Below are 11,137 nucleotides of genomic sequence, written 5' to 3' on the forward strand. Positions count from 1 at the left end.
TAGGAAAAAAATTTGGGTGCTCCGAGACGCAATATTCATGGGCTAATACACACGAAAACTAAGAAAGTCGCGTAAAAGTTGGCTTGTAAATGCAAAAATATGCCTGAAAAAAAAAGATGGGTTGTACGTAATGCTTTCCGAACTCATTGCGGAGGTCCTAATAATTTTTTTTTAAAAAAAAATCAGGGTGCTTTGATGCGCCAGATCCATGGCCTAATACATACGAAAAATCAAGAAAGTCGCATAATTCCTAAAAGTTGGCTTGTAATGTGAAAAATATGCCTAAAAAAATGGTGGGATTATACGTAACGCTTCCTCAACTCATTACGAAAGTCCTCGTAAAGATTTTTTAAATTTTTTTTGGGTGCTTCGAGTGGTTAGATCCATGGGCTAATACACACGAAAAAATAAAAAAAGTCGCGTAATTTCTAAAAATTGACTTGCAAATGCTAATATATACCTGAAAAAAATTGTGGGATTGTACGTAACGCTTCCCAACTTATTACAAAGGTCCTCATAAAGTTTTTTTTTAAAAAAATGAGTGCTCCGAGACTCCATATCCATGTGCTAATACACACGAAAAACCAAGAAAGTCACATAATTCCTAAAAATTGGCTTGTAAATGCAAGCATATGCCTAAAAAAATGGTGAAACTGTATGTAAAGCTCTCGAACTCATTACGGAGGTCCTCATAAAGATTTTAAGAAAAAAAATTTGGGTGCTCCGAGGCGCTTTATCCATGGGCTAATACATACGAAAACACAAGAAAGTCGCATAATATCTAGAAGTTTGTTTGTAAATACAAAAATATGCCTGAAAAACGGTAAGGACTGTACGTAGCGCTTCCCCAACTTATAACGGAGATCTTCATAAGTTTTATCAAAAAAATTTTGGGTGCTTCGAGGCGCTAGATCTATGGGCTAATACACACGAATAACCAAAAAAGTCGCGTAATTCCTAATAATTGGCTTGTACATGCGAAAATATGCCTGAAAAAAATAGTAGAACTGTACGTAACTCTTCCCCACCTTACTATGAAGGTCCTCATATTTTTTTTTAGAATTTTTTGTTGGATACTCTAGGGTGCCATATCCATGATCTAATAAAAATGAAAAATCAAGAAAGTTGCATACTTTCTTAAAGTTAGCTTGTAAATGTGAAAATATGCGTTAGAAAAACAGTGAGACTGTACGTAATGCTTCCCAAACTCTTTATGAATGTCCTCATAAAGTTTCTTCAGAAAAAAAATTAGGTGCTCTGAAGCGCTAGTTCAATGGGCAAATATATTCGAAAAACAAAGAAAATCACATAAATTCTAAACGTTGGCATGTAAATGTCAAAAAATGCCCGAGAAAATAGTGAGACCGTACGTAACGTTTCTTAGCTCATTACGGAGGTCTTCATAAAGTTTTTTCAAAAAAAAAATTTGGGTGCTCTGAGACGTCAAATTCACGGGCTAATACACATAAAAAAATCAAGAAAGTCGCGTAATTTGTTAAAGTTGGTTTGTAAATGCGAAAACATGCCTGAAAAAATGGTGAGACTATGCGTAATGCCTCCCAAACTCAAAACAAAGGTCTTCATAAAGTTTTTTCAGAAAAGAATTTGGGTCCTCCGATGCACCAGATCCATGGGCTAATACATACGAAAACCAAGAAAGTCGCGTAATTTTTAGAAGTAGGCTTGTAAATGCAAAAATATGCCTAAAAACGGTGAGACTGTATGTAACGCTTTCCCAACTTATAACGAAGGTCCTCATAAAGTTTTTTCAGAAAAATATTTTAGCTGCTCTGAGGTGTCAGATCCATGGGCTAATATACACGAAAAATCAAGAAAGTCATGTAATTTCTAAAAGTTGGCTTGTAAATGCAAAAATATGCTTGAAAAAATAATGGGACTGTATATAAAGATTCCTTGACTCATTACAGAGGTGCTCATAAAGTTTTTCTCAGAATTTTTTTTGGGTGTTTCGAAGCGCCAGATCAATGGGCTAATACATACGAAAAACTAAGAAAGTCGCGTAATTCTTAAATATTGATTTGTAAATACGAAAATATGCCTGAAAAAACAATGAGACTATACATAACGCTTCCCCAACTCAATACGGAGGTTCTCATAAAGTTTGTTTTGAATTTTTTTTTGGATGCTCCGAGCAGCCAGATCCATGGGCTAATACACACGAAAACCAAGAAAGTCGATTAATTCCTAAAAGTTAACTTGTTTTTTAGAAAGGTCCTCACAAATGTTTTTTTTAAAAAAAAATTGGGTGCTCCGAGGCGCCAAATTCATGGGTTAATACACACCAAAAATCAAGAAAGTCTCGTAATTCCTAAAAGCTGGCTTGTAAATGCCAAAATATACCTAAAACGGTGGGATTGTACGTAACGCTTCCCCGACTCATATAAAAGTCCTCATAACGTTTTTTCATTAAAAAAATTGGGTACTCCGAGATGCCAGATCCATGGGCTAATACACACGAAAAATTAAGAAAGTCACGTTATTCCTAAAAGTTGACTTGTAAATGCGAAAATATGGCTGAAAAAAATGGTGGGAATGTATGTAACGCTTTCCCAACTCATTACAAATGTCCTCATAAAGTTTTTTCAGATTTTTTTTTTTTGGATGCTCCAAGTTGCTAGATCCATGGGCTAAGACACACGAAAAATAAAGAAAGTGCATAATTCCTAAAATTTGACTTGTAAATGCGAAAATATGCTTGAAAAAAGGTGGGACAGTAGGTAACGCGACCCAACTCATTATGGAGGCCCTCATGAAGTCTTTTCATATAAAGATTTTGGGTGCTCCGTGGCATCAAATCCATGGACTAATACACACGAAAAACCAAAAAAGTCGCGTCATTTTTAAAAGTTGGCTTGTAAATGCGAAAATATGCCTGAAAAAAAGGGTAGGATTTTACGTAACATTTCTCCAAACTCATTACGGAAGTCCTCATAAAGTTGTTTTAGAAAAAAATTGGGTGCTCCTAGGCGCCAAATCCATGGGCTAATACACACAAAAAAATAAGAAAATCGCGTAATTCCTAAAAGTTGGCTTGTAAATGCAAAAATATGCTTGAAAAAATGGTGAGATGTACATAACGCTTCTCCAACTCATTACAAAGGTCCTCAAAAAAATTTTCCAAATTTTTTTTTGGGTGCTCCGAGGCACCAGATCCATGGGCTAATCCACACGAAAAATCAAAAAAATCGCGTAATTTCTAAAAGTTAGCTTGTAAACGCGAAAATATGTTTGAAAAAAATATTACGACCATACATAACGCTTCCTCAACTCATTACGAAGGTCCTCATAAGGTTTTTTCAGAAAAAAACTTTTGAGTGCTCCGAGGCGCTAGATCATGAACTAATACACACAAAAAACTAAGAAAATCATATATTTCCTAATAGTTGACTTATAAATACGAAAATATGCCTAAAAAAAATGGATATCTAAACGTTTACCTTAATATACAACTAAAATAATTTAAATTCGTTAAAATTTGTGCAATTAGTAGTTTTAAGATAAAGTTTATATGTATGTGACAGGTTGATGGTATTTATCTTTTTCTTATTCTTTACCAATTTTATTTGTATCAAAATATTGAGATGTATTTAAGTTTATTTAGTTAAATAAAGAGTGTTTTTAAAATTGTCTATAATTCGAGGCTGAAATCAATAATCTTCGTCAAGCTTGGAATATTTTCAATAGTTTTGTCATTTATCATATATTGACATTGAATGGAGACCAACTTGGGCTATATGGGGTCATCATCCCTATCGCTTTTAAGTGTTAGATACAATGCCTTGGTCCCTCTCCTTTGTCCTTTTCATCCTTTCAACAAGTCATTTTCAAGTCTCCAATTCAAAATTTAAAGTTTATATATTTTTATACTTACTACATTATAAATACTTATGAATTACTAAATAAGTAGGTGCTTGACCAATTTGAGACCTCAAAGTTTTTTGTTTGGAATCGACGTTTATTTATGAGATTTGCACAAAATTTCAACTTCAATCTTAAATCCCAAATTCTTCTACAAGTATATTTAACCGGAAAGTTACATAGTAAAGATAGATAAAATAATTTTATATATAGTCCCTTGTCCAACAAGAGTTGTCCACTATAATATTATGGGACGTCCAACAATACTTGTCCACGTTATGAAATCAATGGATAATTTTACACTTAGTTCCTAATTTACTCTTATCATTAATTATAGTCTTTTTTTTATTACATTTTTCAAGACATTGTATTTATTATATTCAAAGGGTAATATAGTTAAATTACTCTTTTATTTGTAGTTTCTTAAGAAGTGTGTAAAGTCAATAATGGACAACTATTGTTGGACAGAGGAAGTAACATATTTTGACTCCCTTTGCCAGGTTTACTTCTTATATTTTGACATTAATTAATAAAAATCCTAGATCAACCACTATTTGGGATCTGATATAATTACTTAGTTCTTGAATATCATTATTCATTCTTTATTATTATACATAGATTGTCGCTTGTACAATATTTGTTAATCATCAAAATATCATATGATATTGAATGTAGATTCAAAGAACAAGATATCCCACCAGATTTCTCCTTTTTAATGATGATAAATCCATAGCAAATTCATGTGCACTTTTATAGTTTTATAGTAATATTCAAATTCAATTTTCATAAGTTCTTCATGTGCATCTTCCTAATTCCTTCTTAACCACAACTCTTATGTTGACAATATTTTCCTACTAAGAATCAACTCCATTTTGTTCAACACTACAACTTCATATTGATTCAACTCCAGTCAAGGTTAACTAACACAAGATGTTAAGAAACAATAAAATAAATATTATATTAATAAATTTTGACTTTAGGCCACATATTCTTTTGTAACAGGCTACTCTTGTCCCCATGGACAAAAGGTAATTTTGTAGTTGGCTCCTCCACTACATGTAAATAAAGTTTCATCATCATAGGGATAAGTAATAGCTTTATCACACAATTTTTTGAGTGTTAAAGAGTAAATAGATGGCTTGCAAGTCTGGGGAGAATTATATGCACCAGTACAACACAAATCATCACGATTAAACGCTGAGCATCCGCTTTTGCACCCGATTACTGTCTCATTTTGATCTCGTACTTCTAACTCAACTTGATCTCCACAATGCGCGTCTTTAAGATTTACAAGACAATCTGCTATCCCACAATCAGGTCTATTTATAGGTGTAACAGAGACGGGTAAATTGAAGCCATCGACAATGCTAACAGAGTAAAAGTCTTTTTCATCAGACGTATTTGCTATTGTAAACTGTACTAGGGTTGCTGGTGGAGTACCACCAGCACCATCGCATTCTATTGAGCCGCTCCTGCAATCTCCGCTAAGACAAGTGAAATTTTGACCAGAATAGGAGCAAAGATGTCTTGCCCATATTCTTCCTGACCATGGATTTGGTAAATTGAATTTTTTTGTTCCTCTTGATGCTAATCGAAATCCTGTTGGAATCGCTGCTCCTTCACCGGTCCCACTTTGTGTAGCTGGCCAAATTTTGTGAGGACAATTATTCTTTATTAATAATTTGGTTGCATAACACCCTGCACGATATATCAATTTTCATTAGTAATCATAAAGAATAAATATTTATAGACCATCATATAAACTAAACGAGTAATTCGAAAATGAAAATCTAGTAAAAAGGAAATAAAATTTTAAAAAATTGTAAGTGACCTACGAAATCAGTTCTCACTAAACACTCTAAGCGCATATACAAAAAAAAATGTAGTAATATTTATTCATTATAGACGGCTGAAAATAAATAAATAAATTCGTTAACTTGACAAATCTAAAACTATTAATTAAGCTAGGGATTATGCAAAAAAAAAAAAAGAAGGTTAAGATTACCATAGATAAAGAACAATGAGAAGATAACAACAACGGAGAAATAATTTGCCTTCATTTTATTTTATAAAGTATGAAATGAAAATAGATATTGATTGGATCTATATATAACAAAGTCCTAAAATATGTAGTCAATTATTTTGTTGGTTGAGGTAAATAGTATTAAATGTTGAATTATCCTAAGTATTAAATAAAGGAATATTAAGGAGAGAGTAAGTGTAATATAATCTTAATTCTAAGGAGATTACCAAAGTAATAATTGCAATTTGCAAAGAATATTTGAGGACTTGACCAATTTGGTTTTTGCTATATGTGGTACTCTCTCTTTACAATTTATATGACATTACTTTTTTATTTGTTGATTTAAATAACAATAAACTACCTTATTAGACATACATCACTACTATATATACTAATATTATCTTTACTTTTAAACAATTACATTTATTACCACTTTTAATATTTTATACCATATATTAATATATTATTTGAAAATACTAGTAGATACCCACATCCCTTAAAACTATTATTGATTAATTATCTGCTTAAATAACTCTTTCACTCCAAATCAACCACTATCTCTTAATTCTCCCCTCCTATGTTTATCACTCAATTATGTCTCCTCCTTTCTGATTCAAGAATTTCACCTTACAATTTCATTTCAACAATAGTTAATCTACTCTTTTCTTCTCAAGATATCATCACCACAAATTCTCCTGAACCCAAATATCATTTTGTATTGTTCATTTATCACGAGTTCCAATTACAGTAACTGCTACAGAGAAAACTTTCAATTCATAGTGGGTCTTGATTGTTTGTCTCCGAAAGAAATGGATCTTAGTTTTGATTATGTTATGCCACAGTGCAAAAGGATCAAAGGGAATATTGTAGAGAGTTTTTGTTTGCTAGTGTTCTTCTAAGACTTTCTTTGGTTACTGTGATATGGATGTGGTAGTACCAATATTACTTTGATATAGCCTTTGAAACATGTGTATCCAATAAGTAGTAATCTTAATTAAGATCCGAGTTGTATTTTTAGTAATGGGGTATCTGAACATGTATATGTATCCACTATATATTAAATTTCAGATACATGATTTTTAACAACACAATGATATTAATGATACGACAGATACTCTACAGTCGTGATTTGTTCATAGATTCATGTGTTTCAACTACATTTCATATTTAGATACACATAATTAAATGTATATGCTTATTATGTATTCGAGATACATGTTTTTGGATATAACATATGAAATTTAGATACACATAATTAATTAGATGTATATGCTTCTTCTTTTTGTATATTCCATATTTAGATACACATAATTAGATGTATATGTTTACTATGTATTCGAGATACATGTTTTTGGATATAACATATGTAATTGATACTTGATACATCAAATTCATACTAGATACATATAAAAAATACATGATATATATATATAGAGAGAGAGAGAGATACATAAAATTAATGCTAGATACGTATAACAAATACATGAAATTAATGCTAGATACTTCTATGATACATATGAATGTACTTGTATGACACTCATGTATCTAAATGTTTAGTTTGTTAAATACATCATATATTGATAATAGATACATCAAATTAATGAATTTATTATTTTAGGAGTAATAATTTGAAATTAATCAAATTACATTACCAAGATATACATGTTTTTATCTTATATTAATAATATTAATGAATTTACTATTTCAAAGAATAATAAAATGATATTAATTATCTATGTATTTTGAAAATCCTCAATTACTCCTCTAATTAAGGAAATAAGTTACAACCAATTAATTTAAATAAATAAATTTTGTATCTCAATTTTAAAATTCGACAGATACATGTATCTCATGAATTCAGACTCATGTATCCTAATCATAAAATATGATAGAGGAAGTAATATTTGAAACTATTGGGAATCTTAATAATTAAGACCTAAACTAGTGGGATTTATGTGATTTGCCCTTTAAATAAATATTTTACATTTTTATAATGGAAAATAATTATTTATACGATATCTGAGTAATTTGTGCATTATGATCGCGACATAATTGCACGAATGTGTTGAAGGAATGAGACCTAGAAATTTTTTTGTCCGATCATGTAAGTCTCCAAATATTTGAACAATTGTGTGTGGGAGGGGGGGGGGGGGGGGGGGGGNGATTTGGGCCAAATTGGGTAGAAGCCCAACAGACATTGTACTGTAATTATCTCTTAATTTTGTCAAAGCCCATTCATATCCATTTAAAGGGACAGAAATTAGCTGCAATGAGCTTTTAAATCTTGTGATTCTTACACTATATATAAAGTTTACAATAAAAAGTAATTTATTTTTTTTACAAATTTAACTGATATAATTACCATTGAATTTGTAAATAATTGATGTGTATATATGTTATACATTTAGTATACACTATGTATACATCGATGATGATTATAAATGATTTGCGGATAATTGGGTGAACTTCTTTATACAACGCTTCACTATAGTGTTAAGATTTTGCTTCTCTATAAACATTGGCTTATGGTTATTTTAGTGATGCCCATAATTAGAGTCGGAGTTAAAATTTTAAATTTACGACTTATAGTATCTAGAAAAAAAAAGAAATTTATTGGATTTTTGATAAGGTAATTATACATATTAAGTGGTTAACATAAATACAGAATGAGCACTAAAATTATTGGATTATGTTGAATTTATAGATGAAAGGGTAGCTTTGCATGCGCATCTGCCCATAATAATTAACGACAAACTTTTCCTATAAAATACTTTAAACCTTGTAAGTTTTGAAGAGATATTGTACTCGAGTGGGGAAATACTACAACAAAAGAAATATTTAGTGGTAATAACAGATTCCTTTAAGCGGTAATATTTATTACCACAAATAAATTTAGCGACCAATTGACTTATTGCCATTGCATTCAGAATCACTAATTTTTTTAGCTACATTTATTTAGAGTGTTGACTACAAATAATCATGTTATATTATTATAGCGAAATATAACGACAATTATATTATTGCAGTGGATGTTTTCCCTTCTTATTTTTTTTATATTAATCAAAAGACCAATATTCATTTTCATGAAATTCTTAAGTTACTATTATCAAAAACTGCCTAATGCTAGGCCTAGAGTGATTGAACTGAAATCTCTAAATTAATGATATCCAAAAATAGAGAAATATTATACAAAATCAATTTAAGTTGGGAAACCATGCAATCCTTTCAATGTAACACACTTTTTCAAAATAAGGAAATTTATTAGTCTAAATGATAATATTTTCCATGATTAGGCCTTGAAATCTTAGTTTGTTTGTAGGAATCATGCCTTACAATATATGTGATAAATTTTCAGAATAATCACTCAATTAATAAATATTATCTCAAATATTTGTATTTTTCTTAGTTCAATTTTATTCTATAAGAAATGATTTTACAAGATATAAATAGGTATTAATTGAGTGATCATCGCATAAGCACTATTAAAACTAGCTAGACTACTAAAAGCAAAGCCGGTAGAGAATTTCAAGGTAAATTGAAAAAATTAAAGAATTGTTGACTTAATGGCACCAAAATCATACTTTTATTTCTTTAAGTTAGGCAATAAAGATATTTCTTTTGAATAAATAAAGTTGTGATACTAATTATAGTAATGGTTCATTTTTGTCGTGTTAAATCAATTAACTCGTTTTTTATATTAATTGCAAAGAAAATGTATCAATTCCCTTAAACAAAGAAGAAACTAAGGAAAAGAGAAAAAATAGTCTTTACCTATAATAGCAATTGTTAATTATGGGGATGTAGTTACTTTCCTAAGTACACTACCACAAAAAAAAACATTTGATGATAAAATAATTTTCTTTTAGTGATAATTTATTTTACTGCTGTAAAAATATTTAATATCAGTCAAGTTAATATCATTATATTCAGAAACGTTAAAGCATTAGAAACATTTATATTTGTTGGTTATAAAAAATCATATTATCATTATCATTAAATATAATATAACAATAATTATATTATTTTCATTGAATAATTATCATAAAATCCTTTATTTATTGTAATGGTCGTTGGGCCTTGTACATACACCAAAACAAAGGACAAAAGGCAAAGTAAAGCTGAATTCCCAAAATGAAGAAAGGACAATATGTTAAAACATCCACAAACTCTTTACAAGGAATTTATTTATTCGGATGTCCTAGATTTTATATATATATATATATATATATATATATATATTTATTTATAATGTGAATTTTAATTTTACTTTTTTATGATACATAATTAAGTAAAAATAATTTTTAATTGTTTAAAATATGTACTCTTGGTCCCTTTATATAAAACTTGATAAGTATATATTATATCAATAAATAAATTGTGGACTTAAGACTTGACTAGCAATAATATGTGTAATATTGTCATATAAATATTTATATTTTTGCATTTTTAGGTTAGAGATTAGATTTAAAATATGATTTAAAAATTTTATAAAAAAAATGGTTATGACCCATCCCAGTCCACGATCCACTTAGAATTGAGCCGATCTTTTAAGGCCCATCAAAATGATGGATTAGCCTAACCTGACAAATTCTCATGCCAATACAAGTTAGGCAGACCCTTATTGACAACTCTATTTTTTGAATTATATAAACCATCAAATATATAGTAACAATACAAATTTAATGTACCACATGGGTAGTCAAGTGATGTTATTATACCTAATTTGTCAAATTTTTTGAAGGTTCCAAGTACGAAGATACAAAAGTTTCCTTTTTAATTAATTGAAGGCTAAAAATGCTTAGCTATTATACACACACAAAAAAAAAACAATATTTGAGTAACTAAAAGTACAATTTATTTTTCTTTAAATGTTCATGTAAGATTTATAGATAGCCTTAAAAAGAAAGAATTTAGAACTATCACTATAAAGAAATTTGACCATAAAAGAATTCAAGAAAATGCAAGAATATTATACTTAAAATTTAAGCTTGAGATTTTTGTATTTTCTTAACTTCATTTTTCGTTTTCTCTTAATTTTACCTTATTTCAAGAGGATAATTTTTTTTTCTTAGACCCATTTTTTTTTCTGACATCTTCGAGAAAAAGATTCATTCTCTTGTGATGCAAAATCATAGTGTGACATGTATCCTCCCTTGTTCCGATAATGTAATAGATGAAATAAATCAAAAAAATAATTTTTTGTTCAAAAATGAAATCTTATTGGAACTGTCCATA

General features: G+C 29.6%; 1 pseudogene; it reads right to left on the reverse strand.

The window, feature by feature from the left end:
- Positions 1–4,855: 4,855 nt before the first annotated feature.
- LOC125856273 (thaumatin-like protein 1) lies at positions 4,856–5,939 on the reverse strand (annotated as a pseudogene).
- Between the last annotated feature and the right edge of the window lie 5,198 nt (positions 5,940–11,137).

Source organism: Solanum stenotomum, chromosome 2 (assembly GCF_019186545.1).
Source record: "Solanum stenotomum isolate F172 chromosome 2, ASM1918654v1, whole genome shotgun sequence".
NCBI classification, from domain to species: Eukaryota; Viridiplantae; Streptophyta; class Magnoliopsida; order Solanales; family Solanaceae; genus Solanum; species Solanum stenotomum.